Below are 27,122 nucleotides of genomic sequence, written 5' to 3'. Positions count from 1 at the left end.
TGTCCCTCAAAATTTGCTTGTCATTCCTCAGATTTTTCAAAGTGGATTTAGGTTCCCAAAAATAGGCTAGAGTCAACATTTATTGAATGTCTACCATGTGCCTCGTCTGTGCTAAACTTTTTTTTTAAAGATTTATTTATTCATGAGAGACAGAGAGAGAGAGAGGCAGAGGGAGAAGCAGGCTCCCAAGGAGCAGGGAGCCCGATGCGGGACTTGATCCCAGGACCCTGGGATCATGACCTGCGCCGAAGGCAGACGCTTAACCATCTGAGTCACCCAGGCGCCCTGTGCTAAACTTTTTATAAGAATTATCTCAGCCCTCAGAGCTACACCATGGTGGGATATTGGGGGTATCGGCATTGCTTCCAGGTGACTCATGAAGAAACTGAGGCTTGCGCATGTTAATTAAGTGATCCAAAACCAAACAAGGACCATGACAGGATCCAAAGCCATGTCCATCTGGCTCCAGAGCCAAGTATTCAACTGCTAGGGGGAGGTGTGGAAGACAGGAAAGCAAAGCACAGGGCTTATATAACTGATAAAAGAATTGGCTCTGATGAGAAAGGCAAGTTGGCTACATTATTAAATCCCAAGCCATTTTTCTTCAAATGGTATTTAGACATCTATTTAAGGCAGTGTTAACAGCAGTCATTGTAACCTGAGTCTGATTCTAACAAAAAGGTCCCTTCAGTAAAGAAAAGCATTTTGCAGAAGAGGAAGACTCCTCTCATTGGGTCCTAAAATCAGAAAATAGACAGCAAGAAGAAGCAAGAAGCACTCCTTCTTAGCCATAATCTGGTTTATTTCACTTCAGATCTCCTAATAAGTCAGATGGAGAGCCCATGAATGCCCTGACAAACTTAGCAGTTTCATCAGGCAGAATCCAGGCCCTGAGTTTCCATGGAAGGAGACTGTGGCAATTCTCTTGGCAGACAGAAGTCACCACATCAGTGAGGAATGCTCAAACTCAGCTTGTAGCCCAGAGACGTCAGGTTGGAGAAGTCTCGGTGTTCAGGTCGGGTGTCTCCCATAGGTCTTGGTGACGGGCTTTGGCAAGCTTGGGCATCAGTCACTGCAGATGAGTCCATGGACATTCCCAGGAGCAGTGCTCTCTCAGGAAGGGAGAAAACACAGAAGCCATGGGTGCTGCCAGGAGCATAAACCACTTTTATCAAACCTCTGCAAACACCACTCCATAGCAGTCTGGAACTCCCCTACAAATGTGTAATTCTCAGCCTGAGAAGCTGTTCCCGTAGGAATTTAAGTCTGGCTCTCAGCTACTTGTAGTTTCTGCTTGTTTCTGAAAAGGAGGGAGAAAAAGACAAGGAAGGAAAGATGCCTGGGTGGCTCAGTCAGTTAAGCATCTGACTCTTGATTTCGGCTCAGGTCATGATCTCAGGTCATGAGTTCGAGCCCGACATTTGGGTCTGTGCTGGTTGTAGAGCCTGCTTAAGATTCTCTCTCTCCCTTTCCCTCTGCCCTTCATCCAAGCACCACCCACCCACCTACCACTCGTGCGCTCTATCTCTCTATCCCTCTCTAAAAAAAAAACCCGGGGAAGGATTTGAAAGAGAGGCATTGCATGGCCTCTTTTCTTTAGTTCCTCATCCTATGAAACTCATATTTCACTGCTAAACTAATGATGATCCAGCCAGAAAATCCCAGGGAGGCATCAGAGGGAGCCCACAGCACCCTCGGGGGCCCCCAGACCCAGGTCCTCCATCTGTCTCCAAGGCATGTGTAGAGACAGCCCACCCACTAAGATTTATGAGGCTTATTTGGACTGATGGGCCTGAGCAACACCACTGGAGTTAAATGGAGGTAAAGGCAGAAGTGAATTGAATACACTTTGGAGCCACAGCACCCTCGGGCAACACTGAAGGCAAGGATGCCCAAGCACGTCCAGGAGATAAAGGTCTTGCCTGGAGCCCTATGCCAGAGCCACTAACATTGAACTGTTCACAAAGAAGCTGGGATGGCTTTCCGACACCACCTGGCTCCAGGCAGAGAAGATCTGAGTGGAGACAAGAGCACCAGCCTCCCAGACTTCTAGTGTAGTGCTGTTCCCGCTAACCCCATACTAATTTAGTGGGGAGGGTTTCCTTCTGTAACACATCAGTGGTACTTTAATGTCTGGGGTTGCACGAATGCTTGGCAATACTCAGTCATTTTCCCTTAGACTAGTGTCTTTCTAATGTTGGGAAACCCACATTGATATAGCCTCAGAGTCTTCTCCGGCCAAAATGGAGCCAAGTCCAGAAAGGTATCCATCTTAGAAGAAATGGCTGAGTGTTGTTCTAGCACATAGGATGTCATCCCTTCTCACTATAGATTTATTCATATTTATCCTTATAATCTAATATAACCTTCCCTACTGACTGAAAAATTTTGAGCTGACCCAACAAATTCTCAACTATTTTTCACCAATCCAAAAAGAAAAACATTGGAACATTGAATAGACATACTAAGATTTTGATTCAGTATTTTTTTAAGAAGTTCTAAAGTTGATAATTTTTTAGTTGTCTGAAAAGGGAAACTGGTGTACTGGTAGAGAAAACACTTCTCTTCTCCAGAAATGATCAACAAAAAGCTGGCTTACTTTGCTACGGAGAAAATGAATCCGTTAATTCCATTGGTCTCCCTCACCTTCCATTTAGAGAAAAGTATGGAGTCTCTAACACCCTGCCCAGGATAAGGACCAGATAAACACAGAGAGAGAGTTGTGGATCCAACCTCTGGGAGCTCAAGCTAGAGGAGGAACTGGCAAAATAACTCTTAGATTTCCTTCCATTTAAAATTCCAGGGGTGCCTGGGTGGCTCAATCATTAAGCATCTGCCTTCAGCTCAGATCATGATCCCAGGGTCCTGGGATCGAACCCTGCATCAGGCTCCCTGCTCAGCAAGAAGCCTGCTTCTCTCTCTTCCACTCCCCCTGCTTGTGTTCCTTCTCTCGCTATATCTCTCTGTCAAATAAAAACATAAAATCTTTTAAAATAATAAAAAAATAAAATTCCATTGTTTTGCAATTAATGATACTGATAATAAACATGTCTATCTCACTATCTGATATTCCTCCAAGGGTAACATCAAGTTACTGATGCCACATTTCCTTCTGTCCTTCTGTTAGCCTGAATCTGTTGGGAGTTTTCTAGTAAAAGGTAACTGGGGTGCCCAAGAGAATATCTAGATATAAACCAGGGTTGCCTGCCCCTTAAAATCTCCACAAGATTGATTGGTATCTAACTCTGTGTTTTGTGCATGGCTGATGGCTTCAGTAAGATTTTAGACAATCCCTCCCCAGAGATTGGTTGCTTATATTCTTCTGCCCTCTGGCTCCAGTGAGAATGAACTATTTAGTGACTGCCTTACTGTGGGGCTCAGTCCTTTTCTTTAATTAGTGCCTGTCAGACAAAAACCAAAGATATATCTAGATGAGGAGCAACGGAAGTCATATTGCATGAGGATCAACACTGTAAAGCTCTGCCTTGGAGACTCCTGTTGTTGAAGGCCGGCAGCACACGTGTACCCTGGTTATGGTCCCTCTGCCTGCATCGGCCCTTCTCCCTTTGCCATCTGGCAAATCTTGCTCATGCCCAGCAGTGAAAAGCAGTTTGGTTATCTCATGTCACCTTTGCTCAACAGCTATTCCTTCATCAGATATTTAGTAAGTACTTATTTAGTGAGTACTTATTCTGGGCAGGCCCTGCTCTGTGTTCTGGGGTTCCAGCCGGAACCATGTGTTCACCCCTCCTGGCACTTTGTCTTCCAGCGATGGGAGACAAGCAGCAAACAAGCAGACGGCATATCAGATAGCCATGAAGGCAGAGCAGGGAAGTGAAACGGAGGAGGCTCATAGGGGTTGCCAGGACTGAAGGTTGCTATTTTGTTTCAGGTGGTCCTGGAAGGCTGTGCTGATAAGAGGACATCTGAGCAGAGACCAGAAAGAACACAGCTCTCTGGAGGAAGAACATTCCAGATGGAAGGAATAACATGTGCAAAACACTGGGGCAGGAACAGCAGCCAGAGGAAAAGACAGTGTGGTTCAGCAGAAGAAGGGAAGAAGAAAGTGAGAAGATGAGGTCAAAAAGGTCAGGTCATGCAAGTCGTACAGGTCAAGCAAAGATTTCAACTGTGCTCAGTGTTGACAGCTGGCCACTCCTAGTGACTTAATCTAATTTCTGCTTTAAGAGCCTCCTTTGGATACCTGCAGAAAATAGCCCAAGGGAGCTATGGAGGAGGCAGAGACCAGGCTGGTGGCCTCATGGGGCCCAGTGAGAGATGAGGATGGCTCAGGCACCCAGGCAGAGTGGGAAGCAGTGAGAAGGCCCTGGTTTCTGGATGTCTCTTGAATGTGTGACAAACTGGATGTGTGGCGTGAGAGGAAGAGATGAGTCAAGCATGACTTCAGCATTGGGCAGCCACAGCCTCACCCTCCTCCCCCAGGAGGCTTATCAAGGTAGCTGTCCAAACAAGGACAGTTGTCTCTGCAGGAGGAGTTTGGAGAAGAGCGGCTCCTATAACAAGTGTCCCACCCACTATATATCCATGGGCTCCTTTCTCCTCTCCCTGAGGAGGCGGAGGGGGTTGAACCGTCCTCTGGCAGGAAGACAGTCAAAGGGAACTTTTCCTAGAATTGTGAGTAACAGAACACTGCTAAAAATGAGGCTTGACTTTACAGGGCACATACTGGAAATGAAGGCTATTAATAGGTTCCTGCAGGACGGCTGCCACGCTGAAAACGGCCACGCAAGGCAGCGTTCGCAGGAGGTGAGAGAGCCCCAGGGCCCCTAAGCAAGGCAGGAAAAGAAAGCCATTTCATAATGTGCCTTTGGAATGCAAAAAAATTCAGCAATCACTTCCCACCACCCCTATTGATGGCCAAACGAGCTGAGAGCTAGTGTGTGACAATTTGACCTAAACAGAAAACTGAAAGCTATGGAAGAAGCCAAGGGGAAAAAAAAATCCACTGTGGTTTATCAGAGATGGTGAAAAGCAATTAATTCTTAAAGGACCAAGAGGACACATACCCCTGAACCTTAAATCTAGTACAATTGTTCATTTAAATTAGTAACTGGTAACCAGTCAACCTCACCCTAATAAGGGGTTGTGACCTAGACTCTCCAGGCTCAAATCCTAGACAAGGAGCAAAGATGCTGAGTTAGATGCTTTCTGGTCCAGTTCTGTCTTTGCACAAATAAATAACATAACGGGTGCTTCAGTTCCCTTCAACAACACTTGCTGACACCTAGTGTGTGCAAGGCACTGGATGAGCCATGCTCACGTGGGACTGCATCTGTGAACCCAATATGCCATTGGGACAAAGAGAAAATCATGCAGCAGGAATGAAAGTGGTTGAAAAACAGCCCATTTCTCTCAAGTAGCAAAGTGAAAAAACAAAACAAAACAAAACAAAACTGAATTCCCATTGTGTGCCTTTTTTTCTAGTCAGTGCCCTGAAAAACTACAGATACCCAATGAAACTGCCTCAGTCAAGTAAAGAGAGCACAGCTTTGTAATCTTAAAGATCTTATTTTGAACTCAAATATACCTGCTGGTGGCTGACCTTTGAGAAACTGACCTAATGGTTTTGAGCCTCAGTTTCATCAGTGAAAGGGGCATAAATTACTTATACCACAGAGTTGTGGGAATCAAATGAGATAACACGCAAAGCGACTGGCCCCAGTGCGTTGCTGCAAATGTTAGTTTGCCTTCCCGGTTGCTAATGGAAGAGGAAAACAAAGAAGTTAAGCCAAGGGAACTTACATAGCCTGGGAATCCAGAAGGAAACCGTTGCAGTAGGCATATTTTCCAAATTGTGTCACTGGACACTGATCACATACTGAGTATAGTTGCAAGAAATGGCGCCCCACTTCTCTGTCCCCTACCAGAATGTCCTCTGTGCCAATGCAGTATTGCGGCAATTCTGTTCAGAATTTGTCCAGTTTGCAAATGAACATAAATTGCCTTTTGCTTTTTTTTCCTTAATCTTGTCCATTTGTCATGTTTTCTTCAGAATGTAGAGGACCCCTGAGCTAGCTGGAAGGCATTCCTTGGATGCCAAGACTCAGGAGATCCCATGAGGTGGTTTGTCTCCTTCATCTGCCTCTCAATTTCACCTGTGTGTCACACAAAACCAGAAATCCCTCAACTAGAAACAGAGTCTATGACTGAATCAACACTTCTTTTTTTTTTTTTTTTTTAACCTCTTGGAAGAGATTTGGGAGGAATCGAAGTATCATTGTAAAATGCACAAAATCCCAAACCCACTGAGCGAGCAACAGATGATGGAAATTGTTCCACATCCTGTCGGGAGAAAATCAACAGGACCGGGAGGAAGAATGTGCAGCATGGTGCGAAAGCTCGGTTTTGATTCCTGATGCTGAACATCTGCCACATTTTTGTGTGGAGCTACCAGCTCAAGCAGACAGCGAGGACCCTACGTTAAGAAGACTCCAAGTACAAGCTGGAGCTGTCCCTCTCGGCAGCTGTGGGAACGTGGACAGGAAGCAAGGGACCCTGGAAGAGACAGTGTAGGAGTACATCCTGTGGGGATAGATAAAAAGTAACGGCCAGGCTGTGGGAAACTCTTCCGAGCAAACACATGAGCTCCAGAATTTCCTGAGCCAAAGATCTGACTCCAGTTATTTGTTGAATCTGTTTATTTGTTTTCCAAGTGATTCTGCATAATTCTGACAAAATGAAAGAAGATACAAATCTAAAACACGTACGATTGTGTTTTTTAAGCTTTTGCTCACAGAGCACTCACACGATACTGGCAGAGGGGTGCCAGTCTGAATTCAGGAGTTGCCACCAGGGCCACTGGGCCACAGGCAGTGGCGGGAGGCGAGGGGGGTCTGGCGGGCCCCTCCGGATGGCAGAGGAAGCTGGTCAGTGGCATTCCCGCGGGTCCAGGGGGTGCCTTTCCTACTGCATCAGCCTACTCTCGGCCAGTGAAGAAGAGTTCTCTCAGAATCACACAGCCAGGAAGCAATTTATCATCATCAGGCTCCTTATCAGAGTCTGGCATTCTTCAGAATTTCCAAGAAAACTGCTTCATAATTTTTACCAAGACTTATAATTCATCCATCTAATCTTGCATATTAAATTTTAAGCAATAAAGTACATGTTGGGTAAAATTATGTTTCTAGTGCCTTTTAGAGTGGGAGACTTAACTTTTTAATCCTTTTAAGATAATAGCACAGTGGGTTTGTTCAGACACACCTTTTCAGAGGCTGCGACACCGATTTGAGTAAGAGGCTTCTGCACAGTGGTAGATGCATCTTGCCCCCAGCAGGTGTATTGTCCAGCCCCCACATGGGCTTGACCAGCCCACTGTCCACATGGTCTGCACTTCCCCTGAGTGTCTCCTCCATGCCCCTTTGGAACCTGTCCCTGGCGTGTCAGATCTCACTTTCCAGTCATGTTTCCTATTACCTCAAAGTCTGCTTTACAGAGTACCTGGCTCTGTGTTTGCACACAGTGAGTATTCATGAAACGCTCCACTGAATTGAGTTGAATTAAATTGACCCTTCACGGGTTCACAGATTCCCTATTTTTTGCCTCTTTCCCATCAAGCAGCCCTCCACCCTCATGACCTTCTCCCTGAGGTCTCCTCTGTATCCAGCTCCTCAGGAGCCCTCCTGCAAGGCCACAGCTGCTTCTCCAGTTCAGGCCCCGCCTCCAAGACACCACACTCACTGAGTGTGCTCTTTACTAATGTAAGTTTTATTTCTATCTGATCTATGTTTTACAAATAGTTTTTATTTTTCCTTAAGGAAATGCTCCCTTACTCCCACCTCTTCCTTGTTCCCTTCTCTTCAAACCTTTTCTTCAATGCCTTTGTGCCCTGGGAGGACAAGACAGGGCCAGCCCTCCCAGCCGAGGCCCCGCTGTGGGCCTGGAAGCCAGCCCTGCACCAGTGCACCAGGGCCCCTCGCAGTGTGGTCTTTCTCCACTCGTTTCCAGCAAATGCAGCCAGAATGTCTGTCCTGGCTCTGCCTGCATCCAACTCTTTCCTGTGTGTTTACAAATTTGCCTTCTACTCTGGGCTGTCATAGGCTAAAGCAGTTCACCTGACAAACCACCACGCCCTTGGGTTTTACTGGGTGAATGTGGATATCCACCTGCGTGATGGTAAAGGAAAAGGGACAGAGCAGGAAGATGTTCCCAGCAACACAGAAGAATCACAAAGAAGAAGAATTAAAAATACCCAAGGATTCGGTGCTGCACATCTCTCAAAGCATCTTCTGATTTCCCAAAGCTGATGGAAATATTCTGAAGGTATTAATAGAATGCAGATGTTAAAGAATGCCACTTAGAATTCTGCTGAACAAATGACCCTGTTGGGAGGTCGTTTCCAGTCTCCAGGGACATTCCACAGAGGGCCCAGCTGATTGTCTCATATTGAAACAACATGTCCAAGACACATTCCAGCTAGAAGAAAACGGAACAGGGCTACTCTGACCAAATATAAATCATAAGGCAAAAGGGCAATTTCACTGCCTCAGTTCTCCCTCCCTCCTTCCCTGATTCACCCTCCCGCCCCCTCCCAGCCCCCAAGGAAAACAGAGCGTTGAGTAAGAGCCTGCCAAGCCAAGCTGACTCAGGCGCCAGCCGGCGGCCCAGTGAGGCACAGATGGCGGCCGTTTGGGAAGCTCACAGCTTTCTGCTCTGTGGCCCTGATGTTTTTACTTCACTGCAATTTGTTTCTGATCTTCAGTCAAATCCTTACAATGCTGGGATCCCCTAGAGAGTTTATACTTTGACCTTATGACAATTAACGCCAGAGGCCAAGAAACAACTAGTTAAGAGAGAAATTCTATTGGTGAGAGGTGGATGGTTGGAGGATGAGGTGGGGTCTTATTACTAAAGTAAATGTGTTATTTGTGAAATTATATCCCATTCAATAAAAAGAACGCAGTGTCTTTAAAGAGACAAGTTGCCAAAATGGAAAGAAAGTCTTCTTTCAAAAACTGCCAGGCCTGGCGATCCTCGGTTACTGTGTGTTCAAAAAAGGACACAAATTAGCAGAGGCTGGGGCCAAAGACCTTCCACAGGGGCCGGACAGGGCCTTTCATAGCTCGGTTTGGCTACGGAGATGTGGGCAAGCCGGGGAGGGTCCTTGTCCAACCCCTACTTGCCCCCACCCCTGAGGGGCAGACCCCAAGCTCTAGGCCAGAAGCTGCGGTCAGATTCCAGATTCCCTGACCACCGGGGTTGCTGGTGGGTGGCAGGAGGACACCAAGCAGAGCAGGAGCACTATTTGTTCTCATCTCCTGGATGTGGCACAAGCTCTCAGGGAAGCAGGACACAGGCTATGGCTGAATACCACCACCTGACGTGCCACCAGAAAGTAGGATCCGTGACACCAAAGCCTCCCCCCTTCCTCCCAGACCCACGGAACAAAGGCAGATTTGCCCAGAGATACAAACTCAAGAACAAACGCACCCAGGAAAGTTCAGTCAACACCCACCCTGGGAACAGGAACATCACAGCAGAGCCACTCAAACCAGGAGCCCCTCAGAGCTCAGAGCAAGGCGCACGGCCTCCTGTCTCCAGGCCGCCGTCCTCCTCCCACCCTCCTGCCCCTCTGCATGTGCACATGCAACACCGAGGCGGCGAACAGAGACCAGGGCTCCCAGATGGGGCACTTGCTTAATTCAAATCTTGGCTTCCTCTTAACTCTCTTTATCTTCCTTCCAAAGACAGTCCCTGTTTGGGGCTCGGTCCAGATCTGAAGTAAGGGGCCAGAGTGACATCAGCATGCACTGATGGAGAGCGGCTGATGTTTGGTGTGCACGTGGTTTGCTAGGAGAACCAGCCTATCTCTCACGAAGACTTCCGTGGAGGAGGGCCCCAGAGGGCTGTGGGCTGTTCAATATAAATCACCCCAGCCCAGCAGAAAACAGCATAGAGCATGACAGATATAAAATTGTTCTCACCCACTCAGAGGCATATTAGCAAACACAGAGAGGAAGGCCAGCTAAAGAGGCTAGTTTTCAAAAGAAATTCCGAGTTGAAAAGAAACAGCCAAAATTATTTTTTCCCCTGAGAGTTTATCAGAAACCAAGATTATTATTACCCGAAGCAGCTGAATGTTTGGGCTTCCTCAGAAAATAAAACATTCCTTTGATAGAGGACGCCTACTGACTCTCTCCCACCCGGGAATCCTGCTTTGAAGTGCCAACAGGGGCTGGGGTCTGTCCATGGTTCCCTCCCAGCTGAGTGCGGAGGAGAGGCTCTGGCTCTGTCTGCAGAGTCCTCAGGGAGTACAGGGTATTAAAAGACCTGAGGGGAAAAATCTATGCAAGTTTGGGGGCCAAGGCAAGCTAGGCAGTAGAAACATAATCTAGACTGAGATCTGAATGAATTACCCAGGTGACTAGGAACAGGAACAGTCGTTTTAGACAAAGGGAAGCACCAGTCATTTGGGGTGGGGCAGGGGGTGGGGTGCTGTTATGGAGGGAGGGGAGGTTGGAGGATGCTGTGGAGGTAGGTCTGTAGAAGCAAACAGCGACCAGATCACAAACTGTTAACCCAGATGGTTAAACCATATTAAGGTGAAGACTTTTTTTTTATTTTTTTGTAATTGTAAAATACATGTAACATAAAATTTACCATTTTAACCATTTTAAGTGTACAGTTCATTGGTGTTAAGTATGTTCATATTGTTGCATTTCCAGGAGTCTTTTCATATTGCAAAACTGAAATTCAGTCCCCATTAAATAACATCACTCCATTCCCTCTTCTCCCAACCCTGGCAACCACTAGTCTACTTTCTGTCTCTGTGATTTCAATTACTCTAAGTGCCTCATATAAGTGGAATCATACAGTATTGGATTCTTTGTGTCTGACTTATTTCACTTTGCATAGGGTCCTCAAGATTCATCCATGTTGTGGCATATATCCTTCCTTTTTAAGGCTGAATAATATTCCATTGTATGTATATACCACATTCTGATTATCCATTCATCTGTCTATGGACACATGAGTTGCTTCAATATTTTAACTATCATGAATACGCTGTTATGAACATGGGTATACAAATATCTCTGCTGGACTCTGTTTTCAATTCTCTTGGGTGTATACCCAGAAGTGGAATTGCCGGATCATATGGTAAGTCCATTTTTAACTTTTTGAGGAACCTCCATACTTTTTCCACAGCAGCTGCATCATTTTACGTTCTCACCAACAATGAACAAGGGTTCCAATTTCTCCACATCCTCGCCAACACCTGTTATAAGGATTAGACTTCTCAAGAGAAAAGCCTTGAAGGATTTTTTTAAATATCCAATGCAGAGGGTTGAGTTACTCATACTCCTCAGTTCTTGGTACATTTTCATCATTAGCCCATGTAAGTACCCTGTCGCTATAATTATTAAATTTCACTGTATCCCATACCCCACCTTATCCCCTTCCCCTTCAAAGGCAACACCTTTACAATGTCTTTGTATTTGAATGTGTTTTTTTTAATGTGTTCTTACAAAGTGTATTTTGTGTTTTTATGTACATGTATTCTCTATTTCTGTAAATGGATGGTGTAATTTATCTTATTAAATGTCCTGGGTTTTTGGTTGTTATTTTGTTTTGTTTTGTTTTGTTTTTTAGCCAAGTGCTATGTTTTTCAGATAGTCCACGTCACTGTGGGCACAGGGGCCCATTGCTTCTAGCCAGCACACATTTTCTGTGGCCCACGTGCACTGCTCCAAGTTGCCCCAAACTCCTGCTCTCCACACCACGCTGCAGTGAACATCTGCAGACCCATCACCACAAGGACCCACCCGGGGATTCCCACAGAGTTATTGCTGGTCACAGAGTGGTCCAATACTTGATTTGGTTCAAGGGACCGAGTTCTGTCCAAAGTGGCTATCCCATTTGCATGCCCACCACCAGGGCGTGAGGGCTCCCATAAGGAGGAAGCTGTGGTGAGAAATCATGCTTGCAAACCAGATTAGAATTCAGACTTCAGTGTCTAAAGAGTGGAGCCATGGGGGCACTTGGGTGGCTCAGTCAGTTAAGCGTCTGCCTTTGGTTCAGGTCATGATCCCAGGGTCCTGCTCAGCAGGGAGTCTGCTTCTCCCTCTCCCTCTCCTTCTGTGCTCTCTCTCCCTCTCTTGCTCTCTCTCAAATAAATAAATAGAATCTTTTAAAAAAATAAAAAAATTTAAAAAAAGAGTGGAGCCATGGAGGGATGTTAGCAAACTCCTTAAACAAAGCAAATAACCCCACCTTTTATGTTCTAAATAATCCTTAGGCAATACCTTTTTGTCACTCTCTTATTCCAGACAGTGCTGATAACTGGGCTTGACCACAAAAGGTCAACCTCAGAGATGAAGTTCTCTGTCCCATGCTTCCCACACCCTTCACTAGCACTAGGTAGCTTGTGCAACTTTTTTAAAATGTATGTCAAAAGCAATTTGCTAATAAGAAACCATAGAAGAGCCAAGGATTAGGGGATTTCAGTCACACTCCTGTGACAACTCAGTCTGTTATTGTAACCTGTACTTACATAAGTAAGTGCCTGCTTAAAGCTGTGGGATGGGTGGAGAACTGAACAGAGGATGAAAAGTGTAGTCAGTGAAGAGAGCGTGGGAGAATTCTGGAAGGGGGTAAGTAGATGCTGCCATCGGAGCCATTATAAAACAGGTGGTCAGAGGGCGATCCTCCTTGGGCTCCCCCTCCATCTATCATCAACATCATAAAAAAGGTACTTTGCAGTGCAGAGGACACAGTCACCAGAGTTGCCCAAGACAGGGACCCTTGTGGGCCATATAGCATAAGGACTAAGAATAAATAGATTATATGTACACTAGAAATTAAAATTCTGGGTTCTTTATGTACACACTTGGCTCTCTAAACCTCAGTTTCTTGCTCTATAAAATGGTGATAATAAAAAAAATCTCTTTCTCCTTTTTGTTCTGAAGATTCACTCATACTTTGTGCCAGGCACTGTTCTAAGTGTAAGGAGCGAGTCAGACACAATTTCTATCATCAGGAAGCTTACACCCTAGTAGGGAGAGATGGGGATAAATATATTTTATTGCCCCACCACCACCCCAAACCACAGATATGGTAATCCAGATGTTAGCTGGGAACTTCTATCTCCTCAAGAGCTAGATAATATTATATTCTACATCTACCTTCAACACTGTGGGAAAAAGAATGGTGATCTCCCCAAATTTTCTGCAAACAAGTTTCCAAGGAATTTACTTCTCAGCGTCATCTCTGTCTTCTATTTTCTGTCTGCTTTGAATTTTTTTCTATACATATTATATCAGCCAATCTTTCCTTGACTTACACATGTGCACACACCACACACACACACACACACACACACACACAGTGACAAGGTTTTACTGAGGATTATGGAGCTATGGGTAAAGGCTTACAGAAAATCAATACAGAATTTTAACCTTTACTTTTGGTTACTAGTTTTTGCTATCTCCTTTTGCCATTGGACCATGTTGCTCAGTCCCCCTCTCTGTCCCCCTTGTCCTTTCCTCTCTGTTCTTCTTAGCACCCAACACCAAACACCATCTCCCATCACTCTAATAGAACAAGTCCCATCAGGCTCCCCAGTGATCCCCCAGTGCTGGGCTCAGTGGATGGTGGTTCTGTCCTCATCTCCCTTTGACCTCTCCAAAGCTTTGACACTCATCACCACACCTTCCTTCTTCAAATGCACTCTTCTCTTGGCTTTGTATCCCTCCTCCCTCTCTGCCACCCCCTTTAAGCTCACCCTCCTCCCCCTGCACATTAAATGTGGGATCTCTTCAGGGATTGGACCTAGGCCCAATTTTTCCTCACTCTATGTACCTAGGGTAAGCAAATTTTTCTATTAAAGGTCAGAGAGTTAGTATTATAGGCTTTTGTGGGCTATAGGGTCTTTGTTGCAACTCCTCAACTCTGCCAGTGTAGTACAAAAACAGCTGTAGATGGTATTTAAATGCACAAGCACGACCATGCCCCAATAAAACTTTATTTACAGAAGCAGGTGGCCAGCTGGTTTGGCCTGTGGCTGTCATTTGGGAACCCCCACACTCTACTCTTTCTTAAGTCAACAGATCCATTATCAAGTTTTCAAATATATGGTTTGCCCCCGGGGTTTCTCCTCTGAGTTCCAGACCTACTCTTGCCTCATTGGATAAACAAAATGCACCCAAGTCCACCATTCCCATGTGGATGTCACAGCCTCCCAACTGTCTGCTTGTCCCCTTCTGTTGTCGTCTCAGAAACACGTGGGCCAACCAGTTAGGCAATCCAGACACCTGGGAGTCATTCTGGACTCTGCCTGCACCCTTAAGCTTAAACCCAGAATGAAGTATGCTGATTTTTCTTGCTAAGAATTGCTGGAGCTTTACATTTCCTCCACCTTCACAGTGTTCCCCTTGCCCACATTCCTGCCACCTTTGTTGGGACAGCCACACCAGCCTCCCACTTGGGCTACCCACATCGACCCCCCCACTCTTCAACCCACTGTCTACTGCACAGTCAACAGGATGCTTCCAAAACATAGCTGTGCCCATGTTTCCCTGCACACGACACCATCCATCATGCTTACAATAGCCCTGGGCCTGGCCAAATGGCCCAGCAGTGTCCACCTCCCTCCCTTGCCAGCTTCACCTTAGCCACTATTCCCCTCCTCTACCTAAAATGCTCTTTTCTCCCACCTTTATCTAATTTCTTCTCATCATCCAAAGCATTTCAGTTGAATATTATTTTTTTGATTGGGATTGGCGAACTACCACCCACAGCCTAAGTCTATCCACCGTCCGTCTTTGTAATTAAAGTGTTATAAGACACACTTACCCTTGTGCAATTGTGCACTGTGGCAGTTATGCCAGACCACACAGCCCGCAAAGCCTCAAGTATTTACTCTGGTCCTTTACAGAGAAGTGTGTGACCCTGGTTTGCTTATTTGATAAGTCTATCTTCTACACTGGACAGCAACCCCACAGGATAGGGATTGTGTCTGCTTTTCTTCACTATAATACCTTCGTGCCCCCCACACAGTGCCTGACACTCAGCAGAAACTTGGTCAGTGTTTGTTGGATGAATGAATGAATGATCAGATATGCTGTCTTGTCAGGACCCACTTTCCATTGGAAGGCATTTTCTGGTCATAATGCTGGCAGTTAAGAGGATAATTTTCCTTGTTTCTTTGATAATTCCATAGACTCTATGGCTGTAGTAGTTGAGACTCATTGATGACGCCTCATTTTTCTAAGAGGGAGTAGGCATAAGAATAAATAGCCTGAGTGGAGGGGGCTTATTCATCCAAGTATGGGCAAAGCAGTCACGCACAAACCAAGTAGTACTTTCGCAGAACAGGCCCTCAACCACACGTTCCACACGCATCATCACAGTCTGTACAGCACAGAGATCCTGGCATGAAGGCGAAGTCATTTGAAGAAGCTCACTCACATCTGCTGGCTGCAAAGTCTCTTCTTTTCAACACACCAGCGCTTCCAAATATGTGTGTTATGGAAATGATTATGAAGGAACAGGGGGTCCCTGCTCAAATGTGATTGGGAAAGCTCTGGTGGAGATTCTGCAAGAAAGAAAAAAACCTGTTCAACATTTCTGAAATGTATTTGACCTAGGGAAATACCTAGAAACCCTTTGCACAGACTTGGAGAACACACATTTTGAATAATTGGACTGTCTGCCATTTATCACAATGTTAGAGCCAGCGCAAGCATCCCTCAACTGTCTGCACAATGCCTACCACACACCTGCCGTTGGTGACCTAAAGATGAGAGGGTCTGGGGAGTGGCGGGCAGTGTCTCAGGCCTTCCTCCCTCTAAAATGCCTTCAGCAACTAAATCTACCCCCTGCTCCATTCTCTCAGAGTAAATGATTTCAACTGCCTTAAGAGAAAAGCAATCTCATTGCCTGAGCAAAGGAATTCACCCAAAATAGAAATGATGGAGAGAATCCTCTTGAGTGATTTGTGAGTTTGAAAGATGAGGGTACACACATACTAATGTGTGTGTCAGTTGAATATCAAAATACAACTCACTCTAGGTTACACCTCTGTAAGCACCCCATCCATACTCTATGTTCATAAATTATGACCAGTAAAGCAGCAACCTTCTGAGATGCTGCCAATGGTCTCATGTATGTAACCAGAGCCACCACCTACATGTGCTATACTATGTTGCTTCCTCAGTGACAAGCCTCTTGTTCGTCTTTACATCACTCCCACAGCCTGACTTAATGTTCAAAGAATGTTAATTGAATGAAATTTAAACCCTTTCCATTTTCATCTTACAAACTTCTAGCCAATGTTTCTTGGGCACCTACTATGTGCCATTTGCGGCCAAGCCACAGGCTCACAGTCTACATGGGTGATAGGCAGAGATATGATGGTTCTTAGTGCACCATGATGAATATTATGTAATCATCATGAACGACAATGGTGAGTTTCCAGAAAGTTGGGGGAAGGCTTATAGAATAGACCTGGCCATTGGAGCACCTCCTTAGGGCAGCACACCCCAGAACCAGGCTGGAGGACCTGAACATGCACATCACAGGGCCCCAGGGGGCTGTGTGGGGTGTGGACTATAGGGGCTGTGGTGTGCCAGCCTGAGATGTCTGCCCCTTTTCCTATGGGTAAAGGAAGCCGTGGAAGATCGTTAAGATTTTGTTTCTAAATTGATTAAACCCATGTTTAACATGAAACCTCAGTGTGGAGGAAAGATCATAAGGGAGAAAGCCTCTTCTTTACTTGAAAAGGCACTGAAACAAAGCTACAGTGTTTCTGAAGTAATTTGGGGGAGTATTCTATTGGGCATCCCCCTAAAATACAGATATAGTCCACCATCTGACAAGTGATGCATATGGTGTGTGGAAAGGGGGCATCTCCTGAGATTCTCCAACCTGCTTTCACTGGGACAACACAGAAATCTGAGGACCAAAATGAACCCACTCTTTCAAAGCTTCTGGTTTCCTCCTCCATCCGGCGTGCAGCTGTGGTGAAGCCTGAAGATTTGCGCCCCGGCACTGCAGGGAGGACGCCAGTGCCAGGCTGCACTGTCTGCCAGTGTGACCAAGGACAGGGCCCTGCAGGATGCTGGACAATACTGGGAAGGAAAAGGAGGGAATCCTCGACCTTGAGCCGGAGCCGGCCACAGACCACTGAACCCTGGGTGTCTCGACTAGTTTCAAGAAGAAAAAAATTCTTGGAAGCTTACGAGGCAGCAAGTGAAAACAAAAGATTCTATCTGGTAGGAAATAGGACAAAATGGAGAGAAATTTGTTTTGTTTAGGGAGATAAAATAAGCAACAGACCACTGAACTCAGGTCAGCAGAGCATTGTAGCCTTCCCCGAGAACAGACAGCAGATGAAGAAGGAAGTGTGTTGGAGGCATGTATAAAAAGAAGCTATTTTGAGGAAAATTGTCTTAAATCTAATATGGTTTCTTTTTGCATAAAAGGCAGCATCCACGTGAACAGACTAACGAAATCCAATGTGATGAAAAATATCCAAGGAAATGTTGGGTCATATAAACCCAAAGTCAAGACTGTGGTGGGAGCGCTATAGTTTCTTTGTGCAGATCCCTGCCAGAAGGAGGGGGCTCCTGAACAATGCACACTGGTCATCTTCCCTAAGTGGATTCCCTCACTGAGTCAGTACAATTGCCAAGTTTTCATTTGGCTTTATGTGTGCAGACCCAGGTCTGGAGGCCAAAACCACCAATCAGAGTAACCTCAACTAGAAGAGCAGCCGGACTCAGAAGACCTCAGTCATTCCCCACTCAGCTTGGGTCAGCCCAACACCTGCAGTGATATTGTGTTTGAAAAAATCAAAATACTTTGGGGCAGTAGTATTTTCCATATGCTTTGGAGTCACTGTTCGTACAAAAGCATTTTTTCTAACAATGATTCACTGAATGCTTCTTAATTCCTACCGATTACCAAGAGGGCTTAGGAACATAACTGCTAGAAGGGCTTCTGTGCCCCTCAGTCTAGTTCGTGTCTAGGTAGTTCCAGAATTGGAGTGGCCTCCTCACTGGGAAAATTCTTTTCTATTTCACCTCACATGACCTTCTTCTACAGGATGGCCAGAAGGGCTTTCCCAACAGGGCCACTGCATCAGAAAATACTTAGAAAGTGAAAACTTCATTATTGGCTTCCTTGGAAGATTATGTTTTACAAAACACACAGCCATCTTCATTCCAACAGAAGTGTATACCTATAATATCACCCACTTAGAATATGAAGCCCAGTGCAGCATGCATCATCTGACTGGTCTTATAGGGGTAGACAAATGAAGCTTGTGATGGGCAAGTGATTTAGAGGATCAAAGCAGTTATTCAGAGCAGTCTTAGCAAAAGACACAGGTATTGAGACAAAGTCATCTGAGACTCATAGTAATAGGTCATTCAAGGTAAGAGAGCTGAAGGGCTCCCCTGCCACTAATTAGCTGTGAATGGGCCCAGGCAATTTATAGATAGATGGATAGACGATAGATAGATAGATAGATAGATAGATAGATAGATAGATAGATAGATAGACAGACAGATAGATGATAGATAGATAATAGATAGACAGATAGATGATAGATAGATGATAGATAGATAGATGATAGATGATAGATAGGTAATAGATAAATAGATAGATGATAGATGATAGGTAGATAGATAATATTACACATATATATACGTATGTGTATATATATATACACACATATATATACATATATCTCAGCTCTATGAAAATATAATTCACATACCATACAATTCACCTATTTAGCATGCACAATTCAATGATTTTTAGTATATTCATAGAGTTGCACAACCAGAACCACAATAAATTTTAGAATATTTTTGTCACCCCAAAAGAAAACTCCTACCCATTAGCAGCCACTTCCTATTTACAACCAACCACTCCAGCCCTAATCAACCACTAATCTGCCTTTTATCTCTATGGATTCCAGGCAAACTTTCAATATGCCTGAGCCTCAGTTTACCTATAAAAGGAGAGGAACTGGGATATGTGGATACTAGAGAAGTTTTCAAAAGCCTCTATCTCTTTAAGATACCTAAGACTCATAATTATGTAATGAACAATTTTTCATGGGGGCCTTGCAAAGAGGAGCCATGACATTGGTCCTGGCTTGGGTTATGTTCTTCCTTCAGGTAAGAGTGTAAAATTAACTTGAGAGGTCAAGAATACATTGCAACCCATTTCTTTGGTGCTTATAGTCTCCACTCTATTGCACACTCCCCTTTGGAGAGAAGAGGCATGGAGCCTCAACAAAATTACAGAGAACACACAGCAACAGGAGATCTCACTAAGGTCCCAAGGATGAACGCACTAGTCACATTCTTAAAAAAAAAAAAAAAAAAAAAAAAAAAGATAGACTTTCCAAAAGATAGCCCAGCATCTGTTCTGGGACACTTAGTCTCCACCCATTTCCAGCCTCAGGAGAGCCTCCAAATGGATGGAGCAGATTGAGAGGAGATTTTATTAAATCACCCATTTTAAAATAAACAATTCAATTGCATTTTATACATTCACAATGCTGCACAACTTCCTCCTCTATCTAATTCCAAAACATTTTCATCACACCAAAGTAAAATCTCTTACCCATTTGGTAGTTTATCCCCCAACCCCCCACTCTTCAGCCCCTGAAAACCACCAAATTAAATTCTGTCTCTATGGATTTATCTATTCTATATATTTTGTATAAATGAAATATGATATATGATCTGTTGTGTCTGAATTCTTTCACTTAGTATAATTTTTTCAAAGTTAATCTACACTGTTGTATGTATCAGCACTTCATTCCTTTTTATAGCTGAATAATATTCCATCGTGGATATGCCACTTTTGTCTATCCACCCATCCACTGACAAGCAGAACTGTTTCCATCTTTTAGCTGTTGTGAATTGTGCTACTATGCATGTGTTTGTTCAATTTCTTGTTTGAGTACACGTTTTCACTTCTTTGGGGTATATTTCTAGGAATGGAATTGTGGGGTCATATGATAATTCTAAGTTTAACTTTTTAAAGAAATGCCACACTATTTTCCACAGAGATCGTACCATCTTATATTCTTAGCAGCAATGTACAAGGGTTTCAATTGATTAATGATGTTGAGCATCTATCTTTTTATGTATTTGTTAACCATTTGTATATCTCCTTTGGAGAAAGTCTTCTGCACATTTTTTTTTTCAATTTGGTTGTTTGTCTTTGTTTTTGAGTTGTAGGAATTTTTTATATATTCTAGATCCTATACTCTTATCAGCTATATAATTTCCAAATATTTTCTTTCATTCTATAGGCTGCCATTGCACTTTTTTGATATGGTCTTTAGACGTGCAAATTTTTATGAAATCCAACTTATCAACTTTTTCTTGTGTTGCTCATATCTATGAATTCATTATCAAACCCATGGTCCTGAACATTTACCTCTATGTATTCTTCTAAGAGTTTTATGAGTTCCATTCTTATATTTAGACCATTAATCTATTTTGAGTTAATTCTTGTATATGGTGCCAGACAGGGGTCTAACTTTTTTTTTGCATATGGGTAATCAGTTGTCCCGCACCATTATTGTTTCCCCATTGAGTGGTCTAGGTACACTTGTCAAAAATCAGTTGACCACAAATGTATGGATCCATTTCTGGGCTCTCAGTTCTATTCTATTGGTCTATATGTCTACATGTATGCCAGCACCACACTGTTTTCATTGCTGTATTTTGTAGTAACAGTTGAAGTAGGGACATGTGAGTTATCCAACTTTATTTTCCTTTTTCAAGATTGTTTTGGCTATTCAAAACCCTCTATTATTCCATATTAATTTGTGGATTAGCTTTTCCTTTTGTGCAAAGATGTCATTGGAATTTTAATAAAGGAAGCATTGAATCTGTAGATTGCTTGGGTAGAATTAACATCTTAATAATATTAACACTTCTAGTCCATGAACATAGGATGTCTTTCCATTTATTTGTCTTCTTTAATTTCTTTCAGCAATGTTTTGTAGTTTTCACTGGACAAGTCTTTCACCTACTTAATTAAATTGATTCCTAGGTATTTTATTCTTCTGGATGATATTGTAAATAAAATTATTGTCTTATTCCCTTTTTGCCTTGCTCATTGTTGATGTATAAAAACACAATTGATTTTTGTGTGTTGATATTATACCCTGCAACTCTGTTGACTGCATTTATTAGCTTTAGTAGATTTCCTGTGGGTTCTTTGGTATTTTATATATATCTATGTATATAGTATCATGTTATCTGCAAATAAAAGATAGTTTTACTTTTTCCTTTCCATTGTGGATGTCTTTTTTTTTCCTTCCTGCTTAATTTCTGTGGTTAGAATTTCTAATACAATGTTGAAAAGCAGTGGTAAAAGTGGACATAATTATCTTGTTCCTAATATTAAGGGGAAAGATTTCAGTCTTTCACCACTAAATGTGATGTCAGCTGTGGGTTTTTTCATAAATGTCCTTTATATTGTTGAAGAAGTTTTCTTCTATTCCTATTTTGATGAGAATTTTTTCATGAAAGGATGTTTGTGTATTTTATTCACTTTTTTAATGTTGGTCTTTTGAAATGAAGAGTTTGCATTTAATACAATCCATTTGCATTTAATGTAATTAAATGTAAGAAAGGAAGGACTAATAAGGAAGGATTTCCTTCTAATATTTTCGTATCTGTTTTCTTTATGTCTTGTCCCATTTTTATCCCTCATTTCCTCCATTGTTATCTTCTTTTGTATTTGGTTGGGTTTTTTCTAGTAAAACATTTTGATTCCCTTCTCATTTTCTTCATACATACTTTTTTAGTCTTCTTGTGTGGTTATAATGGAGATTACAATTAACATCCTAAATTTATAACAATTTTGTTATAATTGATACCAACTTAACTTCAGTAGAATACAAAAACTCTGCTCCTATACAGCTCTTTCCCCTTTCATTTGTGTTGTCATAAATTACATTTGCATAATTTGTGTGCCCAATAACAGATTTTTGTTTTAGATATATGTCTAAATAATGTAGAAAATAAAAGGTAGAATTACAAACCAAAAATGCAATAATATTGGCTTTTGTATTTGCCTACATGATTACCTTTCCTAGAGATCTTTGTTGCTTCATCTGGTTTTAAGTTATTGTCTAGTGTCCTTTCATTTTGCTCCCTTTGGTATTTCTTGTAAGGAAAGACTACTGACAACAAATTTCCTCAGCTTTTGTTTAACTGGGAATGTCTTAGTTTGTCTTTCACTTTTGAAGAATAGTCTTCCCAAATACAGAATTCTTGGTTGATGGGGTTTTTTTTTCCTTCATATTTTGTATGTGCCGTCCCACTGCATCTATCCTCCATGTTTCTGATGTGAAATCAGCTGTTAATACAATTGAGGCTCCCTTGTATGTGATGAGTCACTTCTCTCCTGCTGTTTTCAAGATTCTCTCATTGCCCTTGGCTTTCAACAATTATGTAATGTATCTCAATATGAATTTCTTTCCATTTATCCCACTTGGAGTTTGTTGAGCTTCTTGATTTTGTAAATTCATCTCTCCTGCTTGGGAAAATTTCAGCCATTATTTCTTCAAATATTATTTCTGCCCTTTTGTCTAGCTCTCTTTCTGGGAATCCAATAATGCATATGTTGATTTTTTAAATGATGTCTCACAAGTCCCTTGGGCACTGCTTGCTTTTCGTCATTCTCTTTTCTTTGTATTCCACAGATTATATAATTTCAATTGTTCTATCTTCAATTTTTTTGATTCTTTCTTCTGTCTGTTTGAATCTGATGCTGAAATCCTCCAGTGAATTTTTTATTTCAGTTATTGTACTTTAGTTCCAGAATTTTCTATTATTTCTATTTAGTTCTTTTTAATGATTTCTATCTGGTTCCTTTAGTGCTTTGTCCATAGTTTCTATTAGCTCCTTGAACATATTTAAGACAGATGACTTAAATTTTTGTCTAGTTACTGGAATGTCCGAGCTTTCTCAGTGATGATTTATATCCATTTATTTTGTCCCTTTCAATGAACCACACTTTCCAATTTCATTGTATGTGTGATTTCTTTTTGAAAATTGGATGTTTAAGTATTATAGTGTGGTTACTCTGGAAATCAGATTATTCTTCCCCATGGTTTGGTGTTTTTGTTTTGAAGGCTGTAGTCATCCATTTGTGTAATGACTTTACCAAACTATTTTTTCAAATATTGTATTCCGACTCATGTGTGGTCACTGAAGGCTATTCCTTTAGCTTGCTTTCAGCTGGTGTTCTGACAGATTTCTTTGAATCCCAACAGCTAAAAAACAAAGCAAAACAAAACAAATCTCTACTAATATTTTAAGATTGACTCTGTGCTGGGGTACTCCTTCAACACTTAGCCAATCTGTTTATAGCTCAGCTTTAGCCTTCATTTTGTGCTTACAGCTCATTTTGGGCTTGCTGGGTCTTTAGATCAGTCAGTGGTAAAAGCTTAGGGTTTTCTCAGAACTTCTCTGTGCATTCCTTTCTAAATTTCATGCTATATACAGGTGCTTTTGAATGTCCTAATTTCACTCTCTCTCTCTCTCTCTCTCTCTCTCTCTCTCTCTCTCTCTCTTCAGTTTTCCCTGCCAGGATTTAGGTGATCTATTTTATGTTTCAACCATAATCTTTTGCTCAAGAAGCTGCAAATCACTTGTTTGCCTTACAATGTTTTCAGGAAATGCCCACTACCTTTCCATCCTGAGTGATTTTTGAATTAGGTGAAACAGAGACAATCACCTTGTGTCAGTCCTTCAGGTAGTTCCCAGAAAGGTAAGAAGAGGCAAACACAATAATTTTCAAATAAGGTCTGGAATCAGGGACCAGGCTCCCACTATAGAAATTCAGTCTGCCTTCTTCAAGACTGTCATCAACTATAAAGGGGGTATGGCAAGGCTAAATAAAAATGCCACAAAGATTCTACACCATTTTAAATTTGTGTTTTTCTTGATTCATCATTCTCTTATTTGCTATAAACTTTTGACCATTTTGAAGAGTTCTTAAAAAGTTCATTCTGACAGTTTTTGCTCATTCTTTCACATTTCTGTGGAGGGGCGGGTACTGCTTACTCTGTCATTTTGTTGACCCACCCAGACAAGAAGGGATTTTTTTAATATAAAAAAGTGTTTAGCTTAGTGGGAGGAGAAGTTCTATGGTATTCTCACTCCCCAAAATATGTACCTCAAACCAAATGAGGATATTTCACAGGTCCAGTACCTGCTGGTCCAGTCAGAGAGGTCTTCAAGAGTTGTTTGGATGTGCCTGCTTCTTTTTGGAAAAGCCTAACCATGAGAAGCTGCATGAGCTTCCATGATGGATGGCAGAGGAAGAAGAACAAGTTGAAGCAGGAGCTGCATTCCACCTGTGAGACAGGTTATTGTCCATGCCACCATTAGCCAGATTCCACATTTCAGAGGAGGCTATTCTTAAGCTTTCTTGAAAAGACCCTGCCATAAGAGGGCTGAAGAGTGAGGCAACCCAGAAGAAAAATCCAGGTATGGTGTACTGTTGGAGCAGAAGTCAAGAGTGAGTTAAAGTAGTCAGCTGGACCAAACAAGTGTGTCAGTAAACAGCTCAGGGTTTGAGGTCCTCTTTCAAAATGCGTGTTCCCCAAAGAATCCACTGAAGCATCAATGTAAAGAAAAAGCCAGTGTCTGGGCACCTGGAGAAGGCATTAGCTATGTTAGATAATAGCTACCTTAGGCAAAAGGGACCCTCCTGTCAGAAATTTCTCCTTCCCCAGCAATAACTCCAGAGGAGGAGGACAGGATGGAGAAATGTTCCCTTTCTCCAAAGCCAGGTCCTGAGCTTAGATCAGGATTGAGATCTAGGGCCAGGGTAAGGGGCAGATCCAATTATACGGGGGAATAAAGTTTTTATTAAATCCAAGCTGAACTTTTAATACCTGAAAGTGAATAAGAAAGCTATGAGCTGTGCCCAAAATCTCATCCCAGGGCAGTGAAGTGATCTTCAACTGGATTAATTAAAAATAGTATTGTTGCCTACTTTGCATGTTCCCAAACCAAGTCCATTCAATATAAGGCTGACACACATCAACAGAAGATGAGTGGAGGAAAGTGAGGGGCAGGAGAAAGCAAGAAGTCAGATTTGAACATATTTAACCCACTGCTCCTTCTTATAGGTCAGAAAAATTGGGCAAGAATTAAATGAAAACTGTAACATCACACACTAGTGCACTGTAAAATTTAGGGTCCAAATGTGTTTTCATTGTGCTGACTTCCTTGCTGTGTTAAACAAGGTATGAGGGAGGAGGGTGAGCATGAGCCTATAGTATCCCAGGCTTCTTTCCAGAGAGTGCCCTTCCTCCCTGTCAGGCCTATGAAATGGCCAAAGCAGAAAGGACTTCGGAAGGCCTGCTGCTGGGATCCTGGGGAGGGTGTGCCTCAGCTCCAGCTGTGTGTGGAAAACCATGTGTTCCTCGATGGTTTCTTTAAACTTGGTGCCAGGGAAGCTTCAGCAAGTTGAATGTCTGAGCTGTGCTGAGTATGTGAGACATTCCAATTCCAGTGTTCCCCACAAAATTAAAAAAGGAGAGATGAGGAAAGAAGCCTGAAGTTCATGGGAGTAAAATAGAGTTTGAACCAACTGAGCATTCATAATCTTACCAATCCCATCTGGAAATGGGGGAAATGAGGTAGCCACTCTTGTCCTCATGTCTCAGAACTCCAGCCCAGGGGGCAGCAGGGATGGCTGGCAGTGTTCTTTCATCATTTTCCCAAGTGGATCCTGTTTAACCTGGTTAGTCCTTGCAGCGCACTTTGGTTCATGTCTTCCTGGTAATAAAGTTGAAATAATTTATTTTGTTGGCTGCTCCATAAAATGTTCTATGAATTTATTCTAAAGGAGAAAAGGAAGAAGGAGGAATAAATGTGGCATTGGCTTTTTGATTGTGGTTTTCATTTCCATAAACCTTAGATCACAAGAATGCATGAGATATTTACACAAATCTTTCCACAATTCCTGTGGCCTTTGGGGGCATAGCATTTGCATGACTTCACCACCGTGGCTGGCGTGTGCTTTCTCAGCAGCTTTGCTTGCAATAGGGAGCGGTCCCCACCAGTGCTTATAGCTCTGTGTGTGTGTGTGTGTGTGTGTGTGTGTGTGTGTGTGTGTGTGTGTGTAGGATTTGTCCATATGTGTGCAGAGGAAGGAAAAGAGAAGGAGAGGAGAAAAAGAGAAATTGTCATTTATTTTTTCTCGTTTTTTCTGTAGCAAATACAACTTTGAAAAGGGATTCCAATTTTTCTACATCACAATATGGAAAGCTTTCTTTTTGTAACTGTATACTTCTCCTAGATAATTTCTGTGGAAATGGCAAAATGAGGGGACCCTAACTGAGAAGGCTGAGGTCTCATTTTTACAATAAGGAGGCGTGAGGGCTGATCTGGCCCAGATAAGAAGAATGTAGCAGACTTAGCTGTGAGGCAAGTGGAACCCAGGTTCAAACTTCTCAAGTGAGTCAGATTCTATGGTTGCAACAGGTTCTCCAAAAGCTAAGGGATGAAACAGCTGGGGCTGCCCTTGGGCCAAGCGAGGACTTGGTTTCAACCTGGGAAGCCCACACACAAGCACAGAGTGAACAGTAGGTCCTGGGCAGAATGATGCCTAGGCCCGTTATAGCTGTTTCCCATGTAGACAGCCCTGCCCAAGAAGACTTCAAGGGCCAGCCACATGCACCAATTTAGAGAAGTAACATGCTAGTCACTACACCAAGCCACCCAACATCCTGGTGGAATACAAATGAATCATCGATTCACCAGACACCACACTAGTCATCTTCTTTTCCTATTTTATAAAACACAGACCTTACACAGCAGAAGACACTTTGCCATTTTAGCCCCCTTCTACATCATCCTTGTACCACCTGGCCTCTCACTTTGGGAGAAAAAAGCACAAAGTTCAGCTAAGTAGACCAGCATCTAAGTCCTGTGCAAACCACTCCCTAGCTGTGAAATTTTGGCCAGGTTCTCTAGCCTCAATCTCTGTGACCCAATTGCCTTTTTATGAAGTAGAGAAAATAGTCTAGACCTTCTAAGAATGTTACAAAGATGAAATGCAGTGCTTCATGCAATGTACCAGTGCAATGCCCAGGGCACAGGACACAG

General features: G+C 42.9%; 1 long non-coding RNA gene across 1 annotated transcript; it reads right to left on the bottom strand.

The window, feature by feature from the left end:
- Positions 1 to 933: 933 nt before the first annotated feature.
- Positions 934 to 25,787, bottom strand: LOC113938241. The gene is made up of 3 exons (XR_003524861.2): positions 25,623 to 25,787; positions 15,424 to 15,550; positions 934 to 1,300 (listed from the first exon to the last, which is right to left on the bottom strand). It is a non-coding gene; the product is annotated as an uncharacterized LOC113938241 (long non-coding RNA).
- Positions 25,788 to 27,122: the final 1,335 nt, after the last annotated feature.

This window comes from Zalophus californianus, chromosome 4, assembly GCF_009762305.2.
Source record: "Zalophus californianus isolate mZalCal1 chromosome 4, mZalCal1.pri.v2, whole genome shotgun sequence".
In the NCBI taxonomy this organism is placed as follows: Eukaryota; Metazoa; Chordata; class Mammalia; order Carnivora; family Otariidae; genus Zalophus; species Zalophus californianus.
The sequence above is the reverse complement of the archived record's forward strand: the minus strand, read 5'-3'. Positions and strand labels throughout refer to the sequence as shown.